Source organism: Pomacea canaliculata, linkage group LG4 (assembly GCF_003073045.1).
Source record: "Pomacea canaliculata isolate SZHN2017 linkage group LG4, ASM307304v1, whole genome shotgun sequence".
NCBI lineage: Eukaryota > Metazoa > Mollusca > Gastropoda > Architaenioglossa > Ampullariidae > Pomacea > Pomacea canaliculata.
Window position 1 is genome coordinate 32,118,601 of NC_037593.1, and position 13,775 is coordinate 32,132,375.

At 40.2% G+C, this 13,775-nt stretch overlaps 1 protein-coding gene and 1 long non-coding RNA gene across 3 annotated transcripts in view; one reads left to right on the top strand and one right to left on the bottom strand.

The window, feature by feature from the left end:
* The first annotated feature begins 1,986 nt into the window (after positions 1-1,986).
* Positions 1,987-7,555, top strand: LOC112563105. Its single transcript, XR_003098962.1, has 2 exons — positions 1,987-3,076; positions 3,181-7,555. It is a non-coding gene; the product is annotated as an uncharacterized LOC112563105 (long non-coding RNA).
* LOC112563103 overlaps positions 3,490-13,775 on the bottom strand; it is a 40,484-nt gene continuing 30,198 nt past the window's right edge. Inside the window, exon 13 of one of the 2 annotated variants that reach the window (XM_025236844.1) lies at positions 3,490-5,306. The gene's annotated coding sequence lies outside the window, so the exon portion shown is untranslated. Of the gene's footprint in view, positions 5,537-13,775 lie in introns of both variants that reach the window. The other variant, XM_025236845.1, reaches the window with a different exon arrangement.

Sequence of the window (13,775 nt, forward strand, 5' to 3'; positions counted from 1 at the left end):
TATATATATATATGTTTTTTGCCATGAAGAATGTTTCGTTTCTTCTGTTCTTCGCCCACCATAGGCGGCGGTCCAGTGGCACAACGATTAGTGCCTGTCACAGTGAAGATGCTGTCGTGGGTTCAGCTCTCGTTTCGGGCGTGCTGTTCTTTCTCTGCATGTGGCATCTGATTACATGGCTAGCTGCCTTGCGGTGATATAGTCTTAGCTGTGCCACCGGACTTCCCCCCACCCCCTACCCCGACTAGGAAAACGAATGAAGACAAGAAGGTAACCTGTACACCCAAGTCTACATGCTGTAATGTACTGATATGTAATAACAAAATATAGCCAAATACTTCTTCGGAAATAAAAAAAATATGAAAAAATGTCCAAGCATCAATGTTTCAGCCTTACTGTCACTCTGCCTGTGTATTGCAGCTGTTTTCATGCTGTCTCGATCTGACAGTATTACAATGCCAGTATCGCACACTTGATTTTGCAGTACGTGGCCGCGAGTTGCCTCTCCCACATGCTATTGTCAGGAAATGACGGTGTATTTGAATAGGATAAACTTTCAAGCATCACACTGACAAGAGGGACACCACAAAATTAAGAACACATTCTTTATTTAACTGGGCCCAGCCCTAACAAGGTACAAAAAAAAAAAAAAAAAAAAAAAAAAACCACCACCAGCATATGTGTTCAGATTACAAATTCATTAGCAATATTCAATTCAACAACTGTCCTGGGCAGTCTTTGCAGTCCCTCCTTTGCAATTGTCTGCCAATATGAACTCTAGAAATGCAATGCATGACTTTTTAGCAGTAAAGGGTTAATAAATTATTCCATTAAATAACAGACTTGATCACTTACTTCTTACATCATTCAACATTCTTACAATGAATAAACAGTAAAAATAAAGTCATTCAGCAGCAGATTTCCGACTCCTATGGTGAGCAAGCCACACACAGTAAGAGTGAGAGAAGAGCAAAGGAAAGAAGAGAGGACAGACAAGAGTGTTTCCTGCAAAAATGTTTGAAGTTAACTTGTCAAATGTGTTAGCGAAATCTCTGCATATAAAATCCAGTAGTTTATTTCTACCTGCACATATCAGTACTGTAACAAATTCAACACTGAGCATACTTAATTCACATATGTATAGCTGTTATTGAAAATAATCTGCCAAAAACGGTAGGCTGAAACAAAAACTTTTTTTCTTGTGATGTTTGGAATGCCTTTAAAACTATGTTGCCTTACTGGTATTTTAGAGGAGCCCATGTCAATCCGTCATGACTGTTACATTATTGAAAGAAAGAGGGCAGGCGAATTTTCAAAAAATACAGTAACCACCCAGCATTATTTTCCCAGTTTGGTAGACAGGAATTTGGAAAATATGTTGGTCTGGGCATTAGAATGTACGGGAAGTAGAAAACTCAGACATACACGTACGCACATTGTCAACCAATTGTACAGGTTATACAATTTTTGACAATTTGGTTAATACTCATCGTTTAGTACTGTAATAGTTCTTCCAGCCTTTTCTTTGGGAACATATTAGTGTTAAAGAAAATTGCAATTCAATTTTAGTCGATGGATACTGCTTTTTACTTTAAACACGTTTTCACTTCTTCTACGCAACTCAAATTGTAGAAAGTTTTCATTTAGCTGGTGGAGTTGTTTAAAATTATCTTATGTAAAGTGTCGCTTGCTACAATGTTCGAGATGTGGGTGTATCCGGTCATTTGATCTGACGGACTGGGGGGTGGGTGGGTGCCTGTTAGTGAAGATAAGAGCTTCGGCCGTGAAGACGTGGACTTGGCTGTGTGCTTTTCCCCTGTGTAGGGATGTGTCCTGGCAGCTCTTTTCCTCCTGCGTTCTCTGCATGCGGCAGAATTAACGCTTCATGAGCCGATTGGGTGAGTACAGAGAACTTCTTATCGCCTTTAAAGCTAGTGGCTAGCCGGCCGGTGCGCAGGTGTTAAAGGTGCATGAGCGACTGTGGCTGCGGGATCTCTGTGTAGATGTATGAGGGGTGAAGATAAATTTATGTGTTGGAACTTTGCGAATTGTGATACTAATCTAAGCATTTTTTCGTTTGAAAGTGTCTGTTGAAGCTTAAGTTGAAAGGAATTCGTTTTAATTGACACATTGTCGTTTCGATACACCTATCTTGGTCTATTTAATACTTTAAGCTTTCTTCATATTGATTACAATAAGAACAACTATCTACATGTTCAACAGCTGTTACCAAACAACCGCGTCTTTATTTAATCAGTTGCAGGAATAACTTTATAAATAAGCCTGTTGTCTTGCTTAACAAGTGTTGTAAGGATTTGTGAGTGTGTGGGTGTGTGTTTTTGTGAATATAGTTTAAGTGATGTTTCTGTCTTATTTAGTTGGGCTATTTACATGGACTGTAGGTGTTTGTGTGAGATGATAGTTTATTGGTTTGAGTGGAATTAAGTTTTTATTATAAGCCAGTTGTTTCACTGCGTCTTGCAATTTCTCCTCGTTGAGATAATAAAGTAAATTAAATTAAAAAAGTATTCGTGATTTCGTAACTATAGAATACATTCTATAGCTAAACAATTTATTATATAATTTATTTTTTAATGAAAATCCTCTTATGGGGCCCCACAATAGTGCATTTTTAGCAGGTGGGTCATTCTCCGTGAGGAAAGTGCAGTGCACAAGATAATTAGCTGTACTATATATATCTGCAACTGTCAGCCGACACATTCCAGTGTCTACATGTCACCTTTCTTCTGGCGACGTATTGGAGGTCTGATAAGATGAAACAATTCATCCTTTGTTGAAAACCATGTCCTGAAAATCTCAGAAATTCATTTGTAAGGACACAATAAAGTTCTACGTACCACAATGAAATTAAAGCGTTTATTCTGTGTGTGGTTTGGACTGTGGCAGTGATGGTGTTTCAAGAAACAAAATTAAGCAAGCTAAAAGAGGAACACCAGACTGACTGGGATGAATTTCTGGAGTTTCTGCTTTTTCGCTGAGAACCCTGCGCCAGGCATCCACCAAATTCTCGCCATATTTCATGATGTTTGGTCGTGAACCAAGAATGCCATACCAGGTGCAGTTTTCCTTTATAATGTACTCTGATAAACATGGAGTTTTGAGATCTGATTATAGTTACAGGATACCAGGTTTTATAATGCTCCTTTGTGATTGTTACAGATGAACGCTAACACTGAAGATGATATACCAGAGGTAATGGATATACCTGAGATGGATCGAGAAAACTATGTACAGGAGAGGGACAAGCGCCTCTTAGATACCTATAAAGTTGCCAGCGAAAACCAGGATAGAGCACACAATAAACAACAAGAATAGTTTGCCAAGCCTGCATCAAAAGGTGTAAAGACATTCATAATGCAGCCAGGTGATCTTGTTCTGAAGAAAAATGCACGGAAAGTAGAAAGGTGGTGCTTCAGACCCTGACTGCACTGGACCATACAGGTACAGAGATTTTGTAGCTTTTTTTTAAAACTTGTGATGCTACTGGCTCTTTCTTCGCACACAAAATTAGCATCCCATACAAAGCATTATGTTTACTCTGTTCATTTATTCTCTTTCAGGATAGTGGACATAGATGACAACCAACATGTAGCATTGGCTTCACAAGGAAAGGATAGACGTCAGCTGACATCGATGGTGGCCTATGAACATATAAAACCGTTTAGGGAAAATATTAATGTCCCGAACAATAATGTGCAGCATTCTGTTGATTATTCTAATGATGGTGTAGTTCTTGTTTCAGGTGAAGGCAGCCTCAAAATCCAGCAAGAGCCACAAGGAGCAGCTGGCAATGCTGACAAGCAAAAGGCAGTTGTGTCAGCTTTGAGTTTGCTTGCCGAGGCAGCAAGTGTAATAGGGAATAAAGAGAAAATTTGTGATGATTTTTCAAATGATGACAATGATTTTGTTTTAGGTTTTCCAACGAAGTGTAAGGCTGCATATTTAGATAATGATGATATGTACTTTGCACATGAATTTGGACCCAAGTGAAGACATGCCAAGCCTTTGCCAGTTATCCCTGCTGAGAGACAGAACCACAGCCTTCGGGAAATGCAGGCATCTTGAGTGCAAAGACAGAGCTGTGTGATCTTCACATCGATCACTTCTCTGCCATGCTGAGGGACCAGTTTCCACATGTTGGTGGTTTGCAGAGACTGGGTGTCTTTGACTCACTGGAATGCCAACGTGTTGGGACACCTATGGTAAGATTTGTCCAGGTTTTGCATGCTGGTAGGCACTGGGTCACAGTTTCACCTTCACTGTTCTGTTATAAATAGTTACAATGGTAGTAATGATTACTCTAGTAAAAATATGTATTGTTGGATACTACATAGGTTGCATTATTTCCAGCGAGAGCTGTTTTTCTCGCATGCATGCGAGGAGAGTGGGCGAGGTTGCCAGAGGAAGAAAAAAGAAAATTTAAAAGGGATGCAGTGTCCTGCAGAGGGTAACTTCCTCAAAGTGAAAGTGAAAAAACTGCATACCTGAGGAGGGTGTGCTCTGAATGAAATCATGCAACACTCATGTATGTAACACTTAATACAAGTTCATTGTACAGTACATCAGGAACTGTGGGTAATCCTGTGTTGGAAAAATAGTATAAAACTTCTTTTACCACACTTACAGACTGACTTCATGAAGCAGCTGGGCTGGTCATTTTCATATAAAATAACGATGGAGACCAACATCCTGGAGTCTCCCGAAGGCGAAGCTGCTGCCTTGAACCCAACCCCCATACCCCCAACAACTATACAAACCCCACCAAATTGTGGGAAGGAGGAGGAAAGGGCTCAACTGCAGCGGGAGGTTCAAAGTCTCTTTAATGAATTGTATGGTGAGTTTGTAGTATTACTGGTGATGAACTAGTTTACGTCACTGGGTTGTATGTAAGTTTGGAGATTTACCAGTTTTTACACTGTCTTCTTGTTTTCAGGCTAAGCCACAGGAAGGTGGGGAAATTTTCCTTACAAAAAGCATAAAGTAATGCCAGAGCTGGCTGTGACAGGTCTGCCGGTGTTTCTTTCAAGGAACCCTTCAGTTATGGCTTACCTGCACTGAAAGCCATTCTTGCACAAAAGAATGAAATAAAAATGCAAACAATTCAGGCAAGGTAATTCACTATTTGTTTTTGTTGTTATTGTTGCTGGCATATTTAATTTCCAAGATCATGAAATTAACATAGAAATTGTACATTTTGTATGTTATGAATTTCATATAACTAATTCTGTGCACTTTGTTGTTGGAAAGCTTATCAGAAGATGTGGCACCAGGAGAGGACACAACTCCTGCAATCAGGTAATGGGAAATGGAAATGTTCTCTTCTGGTTTGAACATAAATACAAACTTAATATATCCAACATATGTTACAGTGCTAGAAAAAAATTTAAAATAACTTAAATATTCTTAATGTATGAAGGTATTTGTTGTGAAATTTGGTAAAAAGATCTGCATTCTTATTTTATCCTCAGTGCAGTCTCTGTGGCAGCAGTGGACAGACTCCTGTGCTTCAGTGTCCCTACAGAGGAATGGCAAATGTCTCTGTTGTTGCATATGTATTTTAGATATCACAAAACCTTTCTATATTGTGACTAAGAATGCACTCAAGATTTTAGCAAAATGTTAAGTGATGAAAATGGCATTTAGATCATGTGAAGTACATTATAGGATTAAGAACAACTAATCTGCCTGTAACATCAAACAGCACAACTCTAGAAGATGTCTAGGAAGCGGTAAAACTGTTTGTAGGGGTGAAGGACAGCAACTGGTTGTCATGCTGGCAGCATCCAGAGGTCAATGTCCAAATAAAAACTGAACTGAATGGTTGACATTTAAATAGTCTTTCATATCTTAAGTTTAACTGGAGGGATTGTCAGATTCGGCTCCTGATCAGCTTTGTCGAAGAAAAGAAAGCACTATTTGCGACACTTTCCAACACACGAAGAGCCAAGAAAAAATTCAATTATGGAAAGATATGGCAGTTATAAATAAATGCTCGTAGAGATCAGAGAATGAAATGGGGGCAAATAAACAAAAAGGTCCAATTTAAGAGCAAGGGCCATTACCTATGCTAGCACGATGAAAAGTATTATGCAGACTAAATTTCTATCAGTTTGCATAATGGGTTTGCATGAGCATCCTTCTTTTTACTGTCATTTTGCTGTCTGGAGACTCAAATGTGGGATGATACCATTCAGAGATCAAATCGGCTGTGACCAATCGATAAATGGTCAAATGACAGATGGTGAGCCTATTGGCTCCATACAGAGCATCAGTGTCAAAAGAACCAAATAATCGGTCAACCAGGGATTCCACAATGTCCTATAAACACAGAACACCACAGTGTCAACCCAGGACAACACAGACAGCGGTTCACCTGGTCTAACCTTGATGTCAACAAATCACGTGCAGTCCGCAGGCTGCGATGCTCACCACAACCAGAGCTCGTGTTTACCTTTAACTGTGTTCAAGCTATGAAAAAACTTGTCAGCAGGTCAAACCTCGCAGAGCTGCAGGGCAGCGATGTGAAACAAACTGCGCTTTCCATCAAAGGCACGATCATTAGTCACTACAATGTTGTTACAGGGCAAAGGATAACCACTGCGTTACTCTGCGTAGCCCTCGGAGTCTGAGTGAGCAATACCCAGAATAAATTATAATAGTTTTAATTTCTCATCTAAAGTTTCTTCACAGCAAATTCTCTCAACTTCCTTAATGTTTACGTTGTCAAACTTCAAGAAAACATAAGTCATTTCAAATCTGTATTCCATTGTATTATTTATATATGTTATTCTACTGCATGGATAATGGATAGATATCTGTGAATGGGAGATAAAGCGTATGGTTAGTGTGCACATAAATGGAATTTTATGGATTTTACAACTATAAACGATTTTGTAGACATTTTCTAGGGGGAGGGGGGGGGAGGGCATTGGTGTTTTACGCCGTGACAGCAACTAAGGCTATATTACGGCAAGCAGCCAGCCCTGTAAACAGATGCCACGTGCAGAGAAAGAACAGCGTGCCCGAGACGAGAAATGAACTCTGGGCAGCCAACCTTCACTGTATTGGTGACAGGCGCTAACCGTTGCGCCACCGGGCCGCTAGACATTTTCTAGGAGAAATATATCCAGTGAATGTGGTGACAGAACACCAGATCATCTCGAATACGCAGGATAGTGATGTACTGGTCAGTGAGATTGGAGAAAATTCCCCCCACCAGGCGCGGCACTTGAGTGTCCACACTTTCAGGCACCTGCAGCCTCGAGTTCATCACGAATGGACAGGTGGCTTGTCCACCAAATCAAACTATTCGGAATAGCATTCACATGTGATACTGGAAAATGCTACACTTTGTTGGACTTTAGAGGGACAGGAGATATCTGGAGAGAAAAACCGCTATTGCAGAAGGTGAATGGGTACTGTGTCACAGGCGTGAACTGATGCCCAGTTGCGTCGTTCAAAAGATACCCAAACCCAGATTCAGTGCCATATGTCGGTCACCAGTGGGAATAAAAAAAAACCAAAAACAAAAAAAGGGGGAATAAAAACCAAGTTGAACAACAGTACACCATATTTCTGAGTACAGTGTATTTGTAATAAGAGTGAAATAAAAAAGCGGTAGAAAATGCGTTACCTGCCTAAACATCTTTAAATGTTGAACTTTTTGGTTGGCATCATACCATGCATGAAAAAAGATAATGTTCTTACAGGTGTTTCAGAATGGACCCATGAGAGGGTTTTACTTCTCATCGAACATTATAGGGAACATTTGGAAATGTCTTCCAATTCAGCCGTAAAACGCCGCAAAGTGTGGTGAAAAATTGCCTTGCAGATTAGGGCAAAGGGCCACCATGTTACAGGTGATGTGTGACCAAAAAAAAAAAAATTAGATCTCTACGAAACAGGTGTGTGGTGACATGCTACTTGTTTTTCAATGCCTTTCTCTTCCTTTTTGCCTGCTTGTTCATAACCAATTGCATTTAATTACAACACAGTATTTTTCATTACTGATACTGCTGTTCCTTCGCAGGGATAAAATTATTGCCGATGGCAACCAGTCACCTGGCAGAGGGAGAGTGGGGGGAGGAGAATTGGTGTTTTACGCCGTACCAGCAACTGAGGCTATATCATGGCAATGCAGCCAGCCCTGTAAACAGATGCCACGTGCAGAGAAAGAACAGCGAGCCCAAGATGAGACATGAACAGGGCAGCCAACCTTCACTGTATTGGTGACAGGCGCTAACGGCTAACCGTTGCGCCACCGGACCACTCTGGCAGAGGGAGAAGAAGGTGGGAATACTTCAATCTTTTGGAAGATCAGTTCGCTGGAGATCCAGCTGTTCCGCCAGATGTCGACTGTGTCGACAATGACAGGAATCCATAGGCTGCCTTTACAGTCACTACATTTACAGAACTCATTCACTGTTATGACAGTTTATTTACTCCATAGTAAACACTGCCATACCCCAAAGGCCTAAAAGTTAAACAAGGTTCATAAACATTTTAGACCCAAAGGGTGAAACCACCGCCCTTTTCAGTCCTTTGTGCAGGAAATATTCAGTTGGGCGGCTGCCCTATCACATTGAAGTGTGCTGCTGCAACACAGTGATGGATATAGTCAACGTCAAGGTGTTGCCAAATGCACATTTTGCTGAAAAACTGAACTCACTTCACGCTGAGTTAAACGCTATTTCAGTGACTTTGAAGTGCAGAAAAACAATTTCCAACTCTTTTACAACCCATTTACCATTGACATGAAAACTGCACCTGTGTATTTGCAGATGGAGCTCATAGAACTGCAGTGTAATGAGTGACTGAAGACATACTGATGTGGACTTCAGTCCATCCTGAGAATCTCCACAACACAGAAACTTCCTCCAAACATAAACGAACTTGTTGCTGAGAAAAGATGTCAAATGTAGACTTTGGACAAAGTAAATTAAGAAAAAAATGGCTAAGCCTTGGTTTGTTATTAAGTAAACTTTGTTTTAATGTACGATTTTATTTAAATAAAATTAATAACAAAAAGTTTAGTTTTCTACTGTTCAATAAAAATTTATCGGAGTTGCTACAATGACAATCCTTGACCTCATCCCTGCGAAAGCGGAAAGCGCATGCGAAGAAATTAATACAAACGTGTACCATGGCAGTCTCTGTTTGCAAAAATAAATCCTGTCTTTCTCTTGTACTGGGTGAAAGAGTGATTGAAGAAAGAGTATTGGTTACACTAAAGGTAAGTGTTTACTCTTCTTGATGATTTTTAACTTTGCACTTTTTAAACTTTTTTAAACAGTTGGGATAGTGCTGGTGTCTTCTTTTCGCTTGTCAAGAACTGTGCATTTTGTAACAAAAGATACATTAACAAAACATTAATTAAATGGTAGATGTAGAGTGCTCGTCGCTGCTGATCAGTGAATTAGAAATGAAGCATATGTGTGTTCATTGACATAGATTGAATACATTTTGAAAGTATAATGCAACGGAAATTTTCTCCGGAGATCCTGCCACAAGCACGTAACTACATCATCTGTAGCTGTAAAGGAAATGAGACAGAGTTTGATGCAGTGATAAGGGCAGACATAACAAGAACAAGCTGTTAATTGGGGGGGGGGGGGGGATTTGGTGTTTTACACCGTGTCAGCAACTGAGGCTATATTACGGCAAGCAGCCAGCCCTGTAAACAGATGCCACGTGCAGAGAAAGAACAGCGTGCCCGAGACGAGAAATGAACTCTGGGCAGCCAACCTTCACTGTATTGGTGACAGGCGCTAACAGCGCTAACCGTTGCGCCACCGGACCGCTCAGCTGTTAATTGGAAGGCTATGTTTGAACAGAGATCTGTAGGGACAGGATTGGTATTTTCCAGCGCGCGCCAACAGTGTGCCTGTTGCGAAGCCCCGTTATCGTCTGTTCGGGAAAAGCGGTGCACAAAATACTTCCGGTTGCGGCGATCACGACACGATGGACAGTCTTGACCAGATTTTGCAGGTATAACTGAAGTCTTATAAATGAAAGTTTTTGTAAAATATTTAGACTATGCTTCTTCGTCTATTCTTGAAAGAAAAAGGTTGATTTAATAATTTTGTGCATGACAGGAAACCGATTAAGTATGTAAATGAAGGATTTAGTACGATGCTGTTTACAACAGTAACCACTGATTATGGTAGTAGTTAAAAAGCCAGCGTTCTGATAACTGTTATAATTTTTTTTTAAAATCGCTGTTTCTAGGGAACAATGCTTTGTGTTGATTTTGTTCTCATATTTAATCTGTTTCTATCGCAGGATGTGGAAGAAGATCTATTCATTGATTCTGAGAATGATGTTCGTGGAAAGATACCACATGATAAAAATATCAAAGTGCACAAAAAAAAAAAGCTAAGCCTGTTAAATATTCCGACGCACATTCGAATATTTGTATCATTTTCTGTGTGATTGCATGCAGTTTTTTTTTCCTAATGTCTGAAGTAGAATCATTACTTATCTTTTAATTTGCATTTTTGTGGAAGTTGTATATAGAATGTTGCACCTGGTAAAGGGACTCAGGCCTGTTTAGTTTGTTAATTTTTGTTTCAAAAACGTTCAGGTGAACATTGATTTGGTAGACCAAGTCTGTGAGAAACTGATTGCTGATAACTGCATGCCTACAGAGGTACATGAAGCTTGCAGGAGTGTTGACAGTAAGTTTCTGTGCTACTTTTTATTATTTTTATTATATCATTGCATAAAAAAATATACTTTTTAGTGGCAGAATGTGTCTTGGCAAAGTGTGGGGTGAATACTTTTGTCTTTACCAGTTTAATTTCAGGTAATTTAAAAATAGCCGTTGCTTGTGTTGAAGTATAATTGTGACACATGCTATTCTCATGTATAAACAGAAATCCTCTGTATATTTTCTTAGGAGAAGAACTTGTGTCTCGAATGCACTTCCTGGAAATATGTTTTGAACTGCCTAAGACTTGTTTCAAGAACAGCAGCAAGGAAATATAGGAACAGGCAATGCAAAGCGACTTGAGATCGCTAACATGCTCCTCAACCAAAACTACCCTCCAAATAATTTTCCCCTATATTCGCCATGCCATATCTATACCATAGGTTAGGTGCACAATTAGATTTTCTTTTACATACATACATATCTACTTTCTTGGGTGAATGCAACGAAGTATTGAGTGTTGTAGTTAGGTGTGATCGAATGCCGGTCAGATTAAGTGTACATTGCGTGGCTACCGTGCGCCTGGCTTCTCGTGCCGGGGGTGAACACTAAGCTGGCCAACCCCTTTTTTTCTCTCTTTACAAATAGATAAAACATTTATAACAGCACAAAGAAGAATTAATGTCAAAGCTAATGAAAACAAGAACCCCACTAATTCGTGTCTCCCTGTTGTGAGGGTACTCCACAATTAAAATCATCATATGCCGTTACTTTCTTACTTTGTAGGTAATTTTTTTTTCTTGAATGCATATGTATTGTCAGAGAGCGGTTTTGATTCAAGGAATGTTACGCCAGCTTGATGCAATTGTCATTTGTTCTTGGAACTGTGGCCATTAAGATTGTATATTCCAACATGTACATTCCAACAAGTAGTTTGGACTCACTGCATGATACGCCGTGAAGTTCTAGATTCCAAAGATTTGAGTGTTGACTTGAACACAGTGCTAACGGATGTCATCAAAACAGATCTCGCCTGTTTTCTCTGATATGTCAAGACACGGGAGCCAACAACACCAGTGCCAAAATTCTAGATTAGCGTCAACGGTAAATATCCTCTTCTTTCTGAGAAAGCAATGAAAGTTCTTATGCCATTTTCAACTTCGTATATGTGAGAGAATAGACGACGGCAACGACATTTCCACCACTGGGGATCCAGGGCACATAGGTCTCCCCACAGACCTCCCTGACAAAGACAGTACGGTGCCTCTAGAGCTGACCACTGACCACGTGACGACCTCAGGTAACAACGATGGTAAGCTTGTCTTGTTTGTCTTTAAATATTTTACTACTCGAGTCACTCCACGTGTTGCTACAGAAAACCGTATTTCGTCTGAGATGTGTGATAACAGTTGTGTGTAGTTGACACCTGATGTATCGGTGGCTTAGCGTTCAGTTCTTCCTGCAACAGTTGTGTCTTACAAATATTTCTAGGTAAACACATAACGGACGCTGTAGTCTCCACACAGTAAACAGCAAGTGCAAGGCTGAAGTTAACTTGAATCTTGATCAGGTGAAGAAGGTAATTATTGCCCAACTAAATGGACTGCAAGAAAAGTTTCAGCATTACTTCGCTGAAATTGATGTGACTAAATACGATTGGATTTGTAATCCATTTCTGGCTGATCCTAGCACAAGCCGGTTGTCCATGGAAGAAGAGCAGCTCATCGACCTTTCGAGTGACCAATCCCTGAAAATGGTCTTCCAAACAACACCAGTGCCAAAATTCTGGATTAGCGTCAACGGTGCTTTCTGAGAGAGCAACGAAAGTTCTTCTGCCATTTTCAACTTCGTATATGTGAGAGAATAGACGACAGCAACGACATTTCCACCACTGGGGATCCAGGGCACATCAGTCTCCCCACAGACCTCCCTGACAATAACTCAGGACCTTCAGAGCGCATCTCCACTGACCACGTGACAGCCTCAAGCATCTCCACTGACCACGTGACAACCTCAGCTAACAACGAATCTTTACTCACAGAGATGGATGGCAAGCTTGTCTTGTTTTTCTTTACCTATTTGAGACACTCCACTTGTTGCTAAAGAAAACCGTATTTTGTCTGAGATGTGTGATAACATTTTTGTCTAGTTGACACTCGATGTATCGGTGGCTTAGCGTTCAGTTCTTCCTGCAACAGTTGTGTCTTACAAATATTTCTAGGTAAACACATAACGGACGCTGTAGTCTCCACACAGTAAACAGCAAGTGCAAGGCTGACGTTAACTTGAATCTTGATCAGGTGAAGAAGGCAATTATTGCCCAACTAAATGGACTGCAAGAAAAGTTTCAGCATTACTTCGCTGAAATTGATGTGACTAAATACGATTGGATTTGTAATCCATTTCTGGCTGATCCTAGCACAAGCCGGTTGCCCACGGAAGAAGAAGAGCAGCTCATCGACCTTTTGAGTGACCAATCCCTGAAAATGGTCTTCCAAACAACACCAGTGCCAAAATTCTGGATTAGCGTCAACGGTGAATATCCTCTCCTTTCTGAGAGAGCAATGAAAGTTCTTCTGCCATTTTCAACTTCATATATGTGTGAGCAAGGATTTTCAGCATTGGCAGCACTGAAGTCTAAATACAGAAATCGTGTGGACGCAGAGGCTGAGCTGCGAATAGCAGTGAGTACGGACATCGCGCACAGGTTCGCTTCTTTATGCAACAGCAAGCAGGCTCAACCTTCTCATTAATCAAAGTGAGTGTCCAATAAAATATTTATTAGCACCGCAGAATTTCTTTAGTAAAATTTCATTAACAGTTATACTTCTTGCAGATACAAACTTTGTTCTTCCGTTGTTGAACTGTATTGATTTCCTCCACACAAATGGTACACACAAAAAAAAAAACAAAAAAACTCAGAGATGGCCCATTGCCAGCTGACTTTTTTTCTACATCAGATGGTAATAACTGTGTAATGGGAACAAAATTATTTTAATAAGAAACATTTTGACTCTCGAAAATTCAGACATAGTGCTAGTTCTTGATTGTTTTAAGGAGACATCAGACCTTTTCCGTGTTGAAGATACTCAAGAATACACCTTTT